This window comes from Nicotiana tabacum, chromosome 7 (assembly GCF_000715075.1).
Source record: "Nicotiana tabacum cultivar K326 chromosome 7, ASM71507v2, whole genome shotgun sequence".
NCBI lineage: Eukaryota > Viridiplantae > Streptophyta > Magnoliopsida > Solanales > Solanaceae > Nicotiana > Nicotiana tabacum.
In genome coordinates this window covers 104484936-104497114 of record NC_134086.1, presented here as the reverse complement: position 1 = coordinate 104497114, position 12179 = coordinate 104484936, and positions in this window count along the sequence as shown.

The window sequence follows — 12179 nt, the reverse complement described above, 5'->3', positions numbered from 1 at the left end:
CTATGTCTAAAATAAAATCAACTAGGGAGTGGATACCCTATGTTGGAAAATCAAACTAGGGAGTGGAGACCCTATGCCTAAAAAAAATCAAATAGGGAGTGAAGACCCTATATTGGAAAAAATTTAACTAGTGATGGGGGACCCTAGGCTACCATGTTTTTGAATTTTCTTGTATCTTTTTTTTTAAATTTTATTTTAAAAAATGAGTAAAAATGCAGGAAAGAATTTGGAAGAGACTTCCCTTTTTTGGATTGATTATTGCTGCAAAACTATTTTTAGCCCTTGCGTAGTTTCTTTTGGTGGCGCGTGCTTCTTGCAAGGTTGCATCGGATCGCACTTGTTTCATGTTTGCAAACAAAGAACAATTGTTAGTTTGAAACGGTGGTTGGTTTTGTGGCCTTTATTGTTTTGATCACTTGATCTCGGCCCAACTCTTTCGATAAAATCTCTGTTGCTCGTTGGCTTTTTGGAGATCAACCTCTCTTCTAAACCCAGGGATCTTGACCTTCCAAAATTTCACATGATGGTTAGCCCGTGTGGGGATTTGGCCTTTTCATCTTATTCTGCCTTTATGGGCACTTGACTTTGGATTTCTTTCCTTTTCAATAATTTTGAATCTGGAGCATCGACCATCATGGCCAATCGAGATCGACTTGATACACCTGTTGAGGCTGGGTGCTTTTCCTTGAATTTGGCTTTTGTTAAGAAGAACCCTGTAAAACCAATCTTGCCATCTTTTCTTTGTATTAGTTTCGGAGAATGATTTGACTTAAAGGGACTCAAAGAAGAGTAAACAAAGGACAGGATTATGAATTTAACAAGAAATGTCCCTTTCGGGGGGAAAGAAGGACTTATCTGGATTGCATGCAGACTTCAATAGACATGACATGCTTCTTGTACTGGATACCTAATTTGCGCAACCATCCAATCTCTCATAAACCCATCATAAATCGTATCTTAAAACCGATAAACCTGGCCAGGATTCTATCAGTACCGATGGTTGTAGGAAATCCCTTCTTTTTGATCAATGGCGCCCTTTGCGGGTTTTCGCTAGTTGACCTCTCTCATTTCTCTTCTTATCGTTGCCTTATAGTATTCTTTGCGAGTTTTCACTAACAAGACTCTCTCATTTTCATTTTCTCTTCTCATCATCGCCTTACGGTGCCCGTGTGGGTTTTCACAATAAGACTCTCTTATTTTATTTCTCTTATTTTAATTGCATTGGATCCAAGTAGCTTCATTATCCAATCCTTGGACATTCTCACCGATTGATCGGAAGGACATGAAAGGATTTTGGGTAAACATGATTTGGACTGAATTATAACTTTGGAACCATTCAGGTGGGATCATCGCTGAACCCTTATAAATTCTGCCCTACTTTCAACTTTTGGGGGAATTTGGATTTTTATTTTGGTGTGACTAAACCCAGTTTCGATCGGGTGCCTGCATTAGGGTTATTACGAAATACAAAACGAAAAAGGGAGACAGCTATACCTTAGTGTAGGATGTGTCGGTGATGTTTCGAGGACCGATACGTCCTAGTTGCTCGAGATGAGGATGCAGTACGGTCCTTTACTTTGTTTGATCGGGTTTAATCGAAGGTGTGGCTTGATTTCCCTTTGACTCTTTTGCAATCAGAGGTACTGATGTCGGTGCCACATCGTGCACTACGAACATCTGTTGTTTCCCTTAGACGGTTTTAATCCCATCCTTTGTCAGGAATTTCATCATTTGGTGTAGAGTGGATGGTATTGCTCTTATGTAGTGTATCCACGACCATCCAAATAAGGCATTGTACCTCATGTCTCCTTAAATTACATGGAATTTGGCGTTTTGGGTCGTGCCGGCCACGGTGATTGGGAGGGTGATTTCTCCTTTTGTTGTTTCACTTGCCATGTTGAATCCGTTGAGGACTTGAGTGGCGGGCATGATTTGGTCAAGCAGTCTGCGCTACTCTATCACCCTCGACGTGATAATGTTGGCCGAGCTACATGGATCTACGAGTACATGTTTTATTTGAAAAGAATTTAAAAGGAAAGAGATTACCAGTGCGTCATTGTGAGGTTGAGACAAGGTCTCGATGTCCTCTTCGCTGAATATGAGGGCGTCCTTAGGAATATATCCCCGGGTTCACTTTTCTCTGGTGATGGATATTGTTGTCCTTCTCATTACGGGTTCTTGCAGGGCATCGACGCCTCCCAAGATCATGTGGATGGCATGTGCTAGCTTGTTTGCTTGGTTCTTCTTGGCCGCCTCTCTTTCGCAGAACTGATTTTTGGCTCGGTCGCTAAGGAATTCCCGGAGATAACCTTTGTTAAGTAGTCGAGCAACCTCTTCTCGGAGTTTCTGGCAATCCTCGGTCCTGTGGCCGTGCGTATTGTGAAATTCGCACACTAAGTTATGATTCCTTTGTGAAGGATCCAATTGTACAGGCTCGGGCCACTTGGCATCTCTGATTTTACTGATGGCGAACACGTGTCTGATGCATCGATGTTGAAGTTGTATTCTGATAAGTGGGGTGCCCCCATCGGCCCTGTGTTCCTATCAAATCTGGCTCTGTTGATGAGTCCCCAAGGATCCTGTCCTAGGTCTATCCCTCGATCATTGCTAGGTGGGTTGCGCCTCGGGGCATTCCTCCTGTCTTCGATGTATGGATGATATCGTTCTTTGTTTGGTTTTGTCTCCTTTGCCATGAGCCTGCTTGGGTATACTAAGCCCAAGGGGGCTCCCATTTGGTCATCCTCGGCCCTAATTTTTGACTGGTACCGGTTGTAGAAGTCCGACCAGGTCACAGCTGGATACTCGATCAAATTCTGTTTCAATTGTTTTGAAGCCACCGAGCTTCAGTTATTCAGATCTTGAGTGAAAGCCTGCACTACCCAATCGTTGGAGACTGATAGTAGCTTCATCCGTTCCATTTGAAAGTGAGATACGAATTCTCACAACATCTCGTTCTCCCTTTGTTTAATCTTGAAAACGTCGGATTTCCTTGTTGCTACTTTGATGGCACCGACATATGCCTTTATGAAGGAGTCTGCTAGCATGGAGAATCAGTCTATGGAGTTATGAGCTAGGTTGTGATACCACATCATGGCCCCCTTCGAGAGTGTTTCCCCAAACTTTTTCAGTAATACGGACTCGATCTCATCGTTCTTTATATCATTGCCCTTTAATGCACAAGTGTAGGTAGTAATGTGTTCATTGGGGTTTGAGGTCCCGTTGTACCTTGGGAGTTCCGGCATTCTGAACTTCTTTGTAATGGGTTTCGGGGCCACTTCCTCGAGGAACGACCTTTGTATGAACTTCTTCGAATCCATACCTTTCGAGACCGGGGGTGCGCCCGGAATCTGATCGATCCTAGAGTTGTATGTCTTGACCTTCTTATCATTGGCTTCTATCATTTTCTCGCCCGATTCGATCCTTTTAGTGAGGTCCTCGAGCTTTTTTACGACGACAGGGTCTACCATCGACCCGTTATTGCTCGATCTCTCCGGTACCTATTCGGCTGGGGGAGATGTCCCCAGAGCTACCGTGCTAGGAGTTTTCTGGCAACTTTGCAGCTGAGCAATAGCCAGCTATTGTGCCTAGAACATTTCAAAAATAACATGAAGGCTAACCTTACGTTCTTCCCTAGTGGGGGTTTTCTGTGCTTCTTGTTGATCCTCTTGGCGCACGCTCCTGTCAGTGTGGTAGCTTATGTTGATGCGCTGGGTGTCGCGCGAGACCGCATCCACGGGGATTGGTTCAGGCACATTCCCAGGGTTTTGTGGTAGCCCACCAACACCCGGAACATCCACACTGTTCTCCCCGTGGTCCTCGAGATTGTTGCTTTCACCTACATACACTGAGTTAGACATATTGACCTGAAATCGAAGATCTTGGACAAGAAAAAGTGTGAAAGATAACTTGCGTTGAGTGACGAAACCATCAAGAAATTAATTAGTATTATTTTTAGCCACACGATGGGCGCCAAACTGTTTACCATGAAAATGGTAATAACAATTAAATTTGTTGATGGAACTCTAAAATACGTGATCTATTTCTATGCTAGTTTGTTAAGCATTTGATGCTAAGTATGTGACATTTAAGGACGAAATGGGGTTAAGGAGAGAGCTATGATCAAACCGATAGGCTAGCCACTCGGGCACTGAGGCTTGTCGATTTTGGGACTCGAGGTCGATCTCAGGGCTCGGCTATGAGCTATTGAGGGTAATCTGGGTAGGTATTACAGTTATGGGATAATTGAGGGAGGATCTTTATGGCCAACGATAAGCAATAAATGAAGAACAATTATGAAGACAATAAATGAGAACAACAATATTAAGAGAGTATGTTAGAGGGAAAAGAGAAAGTTCTTGTATATTTCATATAGAGCAGCTGGAGCAACAGACCTTTACAAAGTGACAAGGATCCCCTTTATATAGGAGGGGAATCCCATCATAGTACAACAAGCATTAATTACAAAGAAGCGGATATGGGATAGCTAGAAGACATCCTGATTAAGGGCTAGGGTAGCTCTATCAGTCCTAGTCACGTGCCTTGGGAACTCCCCGTTTCTTCCATGGCCGAGGCTAACATTTTCCCAAGGTAGGGCCTCGACGAACCCCGAAGGAGGAGACACGATCATAATCTTGTAGTTTTGAAACTTTGAGATGGTCTTCTGAGCTGCCTCGATGTCGAGAAATCAGGCTCTCCGATTTCACCGTATACATTGGAATTATTCTTTCTGTTTAAAGGTAAGGAACATCTTACTCTACATGTATTTAAGATTATAAGGTTGTGGCAAAGTTATTGAAACTAGAACTTGTGAAATATATATCGAAAGGCTTCGTAGTAATGTTGTTTGTGGACTATTTTAAGAGGCTCAATATGATTATTATTGATGTTGTTTTGGCTATTGGTGATTTTTTTGACTTGTGGGAAGTCATAGAAATAGGGGAGGTGATGTACGTTTCATCGTTAAATAGGTTGCAGTCGATACATAATAGTTACGACGTTTAAACGATAACGATAGTGTCATTTCTCTTATTGTATACTAAGGAGTCGTGACATTTGCATAGCTTGAGGTTGGCCAGTATATACAAGGTATGTGAGGCTATCCATTTCCTTATTTTTCACAACTCTGATTGTACATAATGTAATGAAAGAGCTTCCAAAGATACTCTACTCTTAGAAGCTAGCGGTACTTACATTGTTTCCCTTCTTATGGAGCGATTGATGTTAATGTTGCTTCTCTTATTCTTATCTTATCAATGTTGTTGGTACTTCCTGATTCTTATAAGATTCATGATGAAGATTTAGTCCTAATAACGTGTACAGAAGATACCGACTTTAAGTCACTCCGAAAGGTTCAGAATATTATTCCAATGAGTCCAGCATGCATTATATATATGTATCTATTTTACTCTACCGAGCCGTGCTATAGACGGTCGGGTACGGAACCTATTGTGCAACCACTGATCAGTTGGGTTTTATCGAGCTCCACGTGGTCGGGTACAATTCTTCCGAGACTTATGATGGCCAGGTACTTTTTACCGAGCCTATTACGGCTGGGTATGATATGATCATGATGATGCCCACAGAGGCGCATGTTTTAAAAGTTTATGTATATATGTCTGTATCATGCATTTCATGTCAGTATCCCTTAGAGATACCCAAATGTTACAGGTTGTATATTCTTTATTCTATTTACATTACAGTTTATACTTATGTTTTCCTGCCTTGCATACTCAGTACTTTATTCGTACTGACATCCTTTTTATTTGTGGACGCTACATTTCGTGTTGCAGGTCCTAACAGACAGGTAAAAATAGCTCCCCCACCATAATAGGCTTCCCAGTTCTGCGGTTATTGGCGATATCCCTTCTCCGGACTTGTCGTGGTCTTGGTATGAACTTTTGTTATAGATATTATGGGTATGTGGGGCCCTGTTCCGGCAATGTTGCAGCACTTATGTTCCTTAAGAGGCTCATAGACAAGTGGCATCACATGTTTAATTTGGTATTCCTTGTCAACTGATATTTGTTGTATAGTCTTTCATGGAAGCGTAGTAGCTCGTACCTTATATATCATTTCTTGACAGTCTTATTATCCCATGTTATGTATGCCCATTCCATTATCTTTCATTGTTGGTTGTTCATGATCCATATCTACCATTTATATTCATCTCGTCGGTCCTTAAAGAAAATAAGGAAGGTTAGATAAAATGTACGTTGGTGCTCGACAAGTATGGCCCGGGTGCTAGTCATGATCCTCCAGTTTGGGTCGTGATAAACTTGGTATCGGAGCAAGATTGTCCTAGGGTTTGTCTATGAGCCGTGTCTAGTAGAGTCTTAATTATAGATGTGTAGTGTGCCACATTTATAATTAGGAGGCTTTACATGATATCTAGAGTTGTTACCTTCTTCCTAAATCTAGATCGTGCATAGAGTTGAGTCTCAAGTGTTCGTCATATGATACATAGAGTGTATTTTTTTCGATGATGAGGAATCCCCTTGGCACTGAAGTTCTAATTTAAGCCGATCAACCTCGGTCAAAAGTCCATCCCGCTCGGATCTCATGGCGCTAAGGCTAAGATCGAGATAATGAATTGTGGTTATATGAACCTTATTGTGATCCATGATCTTCTTATACCTATTGTCGCACCCCTTTTTCCCTTGCAGAGTCCGGGTTTCGACATTCATTGGGAACACCTCGTTTCCTTTTGGGAATTCGGTATTTAAGAGTCGCCACCTAATAGTTTAAGGTGCCCTAAGGCACCTACAACAATTAACTTATATAACTAGTTTGCATTACCACAGTGGGTAAGGTCTCGAAATAACCTTGAGGGGAAGGTGTTAGGCACCCCTCGCGGTCCACAACGGTGGGTCCCAGCCGAACTCAAGTATGTGAATTAGTCACCTAACAGCTAGGCAGTCTAAGCACACATATGCAACTAAAGAAAGTTTAACAGATAGGCAATCTAAGCACACAAGTGTAAATAAAGGAAGTTTAACAGATAGGCAGTCTAAGCACACATATGTAAATTAGGTGAGTTTAACAGATAGGAAGTCTAAGCATACATACGTAAATAAGGTGAGGGAGGTCCTAGGTTTGTTAGCCTATAGGATCATATCTGTACAATAGTCGGTAAGCCTTCCTCAAATAGAGGGGTTACATGTGGCATTAACGCATAGGTCATCATATTCTTTACTACCCAATGCCTTCCCATTGGTCATAGCCTAAAGCGTTCTAGCAACCTTAAGATATATCATATGTGTGCACTACCCGTGCCTTTACTTATATAGTCTCGGAGGTATTTTAGGACTTCTAGTTAGGGTGGATCTAGACTCTCCTACAGTAATTAAAAGGAGAAAACTCTAGGCGACAAACAAAACAATTAGGACTGTCAATTAAAGAACAATTAAGGGGGCTCACATTTTACCTCCACAAATAGAACAAACCAATGCATGTCTCAAACAGCAGTGTTTTATAAATTTGAAAAGAATCCTAATGACAGGATATCTAGGTGAACACAAATCAGAACATATGCAAAGCCTTATTAAAGCGGGAACCAATACCTAATCAATTTGCCTATTAATTTAGAGGGGGTTGCTGAATCTGGATAGTTAATCAGAAGCATAGTATTACAGTTTACATGATTTTTAGTCGCCCTACAGGCTTGCCTAGGCGTGTATCAATGATATCCTATGGACATGATCTGTAGTTGTCAATTAGAAGTGCAATAACCAGTCAAACCATTTTAAACAAACAGTTTGGGTTCATTAGATCCTATAGGCATATCGTCTAGATATGAGGACTGATTTTAGACAATTCATCAATTTTAAAACATGATTGGCATGCGAGGATTAATTTTAAACTAACCAAACATAGTATCCAGAATGTAATATTGGTTTTAGACCCTACAAGCATGGTCTCTAAGTGCTAAATACGCTGAACATATTTAGCATGACTCCTAAATGCAGAAATTAACTTTAAACTTATAGGCATGATATCTAAAAGTGCAAGACTGATTTTTAGCCTATAGGCATGATATCTAAACGTGCAAGACTAATTTTTAACCTATAGGCATGATATTTAGAAGTGCAAGATTTGATTTTAACATATGGGCATGGTATCTAGAATGCATGCAAATAGTCAAACATCACAACAATATGATTTCTGATTGCAGGAGTGGATTTTAACCCAATAGTCATGATATCTAGAATGCACACAAGTGATGAACATTGTAAGGTCCTATAGGCATGGCTTCTAGGATGTAAACACTGATTTTAAATCCTATAGGCATGATATCTACTCATTCTCAATAAAATATATATAATAATCCCTCCATGTTTACTAATTTCCCCGATATCTATTTACAAAGTAATTAATATTACAAACCAAGTGTAAAAATGAATTACATGAATGATAATAGTATATTATAGGGAGCCTGGATAGGCCCAAAGCAAAACCTGGGGAACCAGGCCTTCAAACAGTCTCAAATACCACATCTCATAGTACAAGAGGGGTACTCTGATGTGTCAAAGTTCCCAAGGGCCTCAGGGACCCAGGGTAGGGCTCACACCAAGGTCCTCTTAAAAATCATCAGCGTGTGCAGTGTTGAGTAGCCAGCCCAGTGTGTCAAAGTTTAGAGGAGCCTCGTGGAATCCAAAGCAATTCTCACACTATAGGGGCAAGAGCCTAAGTGTTCTAGGGATTGAAGTGGATAGTTCTTTACAAGAGTAATTTTGAGAAAAAGTTTTAGACTTTCAGGAAATAAGGAGCAAACATGGTCATTCTTGGAACTTAGGCAAAGGTTTCAGCAAATAGTATTTAGAAACAAATAACATAGTTTATTGGCTGTTACTAAGTGACCAAACATAGAAGTAAGGCATGTTGAGGATCAAACAACCACATGTAAAGGGATTAGGGAGCAAGGTATCCAGATAGGAGATCATGCTAGTAGGGAAGTAAACAAGACATAGATCTAATTGAAAGTAGAACCCCTAGTTCTAATTAAAAACAGAAATCAACAGGCTATTGTAGTAAACACATGTACTGGACAGGAGTAGACATAAACATATAGATTGAACATTGATAGTCATGCTAGGAAACACATAGTTAGTCATTCTATTGACTACATAGTTTTGAGCAGAAGTAGCCACATAGATTGGATAGAAGTAGTCATGTTAACCAACACATGGATTGAACAGAAGTAAGTATGCTGATAAATACACAGATTTGATAGAAGTAACATGCCGATAAACACACAAAATTTAAACAGAAGTAGCATGCTGATAAACACACATTTTAATTGAATGACAATGGTAGAGGCATACCAGTTAAGGAAGCAGAAACAGAAGGTAAAGTAAGCAGGATTAAACAGCCTAGCCTTGGCTTTCAGCCGGCTAGTCTAGCAGTGATCACAAGTAGCAGAGAGAGAGATGAGAGTAAAGTTTTTTTGTGTATGTGTGTGTGAATTATTGTTCGTGTGTAAAGTAGAATGAGAGTGAATATTTATATAGGAGTCGAATAGTATAGGTAAGTTAGGCAAGGCAAATTGACATTGTAAAAATAAGGTAAGGAAATAATCAAATAATCAATCAAGCATGATTGGGGACAGGAAATTAGGGAATTATACCATAAATAACTCTAATTGAATATCAAATAATGCAAGAAGTAGATTTATCAGTCAATTAGGGTTAGATCCCTTAAATCAAGTAATTAGTTTCACAAATAAGGCAACACGGGTAATCAGAGACCAATCAAAGTGTCAATCAACCCATAGATAGACAAGAGATGTCAATTAAGAACTCAGGATTAAGGAAAACAATCAGAGATCAGTAAATTAGTTTAGTAAATAAAGGAAACCCTAAATAATTAGGCTAATCAATCAATTATTCAAATAATAATGGACAAGAGGTCGAAATCAAACACTGAATAGTCAAATAATTAGAGTATGAGCATAACCATGCGAGAAAGATCAAATTAAACATAAAAACTTCAGAAAACCTTTTGTAAAATGGAAGAGAAATCCTAGATAATTAGAAAGATACTTAAGGCTGATTAGTAGCAGGAAGATTAGGAGAACCTTAAAGAAATAGTCATGGAAACAGAAAGCACTTCAAACATACATAGATTCGAATAACAAAAATCAGAGAAATCAAAAACCTAAATTAGTGTAGTGCTAAAAATCGGTTAGTAGTAGAAAAGTAAAAGAACCTTAAAGAACAACCATGGGAATTTGAAAACACTTCGAACATGCAGAGGATCAAACAGCAGATAATAAAGAGATCAAACTTAAGATAACATAGTGCCAAAAATCGACTAATAGTGAAGAAACAAGAAACTCTTTAAAAACAAATCGATGACGAACTCAGAAAATTTCCAGATCTACAAAGATATGGATGAATTCGTGTTTGAAATGAGGGTTTTGAAGAATTAATGAAAGGGTAAAGAGAATCCAGTCTCAAACAAGAGATTTGAACAGTAAAAGCATCGGAATAGTAACACTCACAACTATAGACGGACTCTCCGATAGTGTTGAACCATATCTGATTAGATCTCTTCGAGACTTTTCCAGGAAATCATAAGAATGAGCAACCAGGAGATGTAGAAGATCAGTAGGAGCCTCAAATGGCCATGGCAATCCATGGATCGAATAGGAATCAAAGGGATTAGGGCTGGTTTTGGGTAGTGGCTGCTAGGGTTAGGATTAGGTCTCAGGGAGACGGAGAGCATTAGGAATTCTAGGGCGGCTGTTTGGTAAGAATGAATTAGGTTTGGGGGGGTCGTTTGGTTAAATTTAGTAAGAAGTGATGGTGGCTGTTGATCTCTGTGATCAACGGCCAGGATTGAAAGGTTTGGGGCCAGGTTTTAATTCAATTTGGGTCTGGTCTTAGTGGGTTAGGGATTTGGGGTTGAAATTGGGCCACTTAATTAGGCTAGGTCCGAAATAAAAAGGGTCATTTGTTAAATACCTATTTAATTGATAAAAATAATTTTAAAATAGTTAACAATTATAAAAAATAACTTTCATGCATAAAAATATTTTAAAATAATTACTTAATATTTTAAAAAATATAAAAGGCTATTTTTCAGTAAAATAATGTAATAATGCATGCATGGGCTATAATTGTAAAGTAATTGTAATTGTATCCTAAAAATGCAAATGTGGCTATTTGTACAATAATTGAAACTTGGTATAAATGTAAATGATAAAATTAAGCCATAAAATTATTATAAAACTATTTGGGATGCAATCAGTGATTATTTTATAAATAAAATACTGGGATGAATTAATTGAAATCTTCCAAAAATGCAGAAATTGTAAAAATACTAATTGATGTCAATGCATAGTTTTGAAAATATTATAGGGAAAAATTGGGTATCAACACCTATCCTCCATCTAGGCACGTTTCTCCTCAGCAGTAGCGGCCTCTTCAGCTTTGGAATTCAAGGCTACCTTCAAGCTATTCACTCACTCAATAGAGGCAGTCTCGCGCTCGGCAGTAGCAAGCACGGCATCTTGAACTTCAGACCACTTACCCTTAGCTTCTTAGAATGCAACATTTAATTGACAAGTTTCTTGACTAAGGACCATTACCTCCTGCTTGCCAAGCTATAGTCAGGCCTCGACATCACTCGCCTCAACGGATTTCGCTTCTAATACCAGGAGGAGAGGGATGAGTTGGTCCCTCTCAGCCAACAATTGATCATGCCCGAACCTAAGTCCCTATTTATTGAGGATCAATTTTTGAAGGTCCTCGAAAACAAGGAAGTTGGTTTACGAAATAAATACCAAAGTTAGAAACCTTGTCATAGAAAGTCAAGAAGGAAAAAGCAGTAAAGAGAACAAGTACAATACCGCTGATCCATTATGCACGGAATTATTTATCATATACTCCCCCGAAAGAGAGTGTATTTTCTTCTTATCTTTATCTGAAGCCAGCGATTTCAGATAATTGGCAAGTTGCATCGGCCTGGACAGTAGATGGAACTCTGTTTATTATGGAGAGAGAGACACTCCTCCTCCCCTAGGGATCTGTAGAAGGGGGGAGTAGTTGTGCCCCAAATTCCCGTAGTCAGGGGACTAGGGAGGAGGGACATCCTCCTCTCAGGCATTTGCGGCCGGTAGGGGAGATGTAGTAGTTGCTAGTGATGAAGGTATGACCGACATGGAGGGATATGAAGATGAT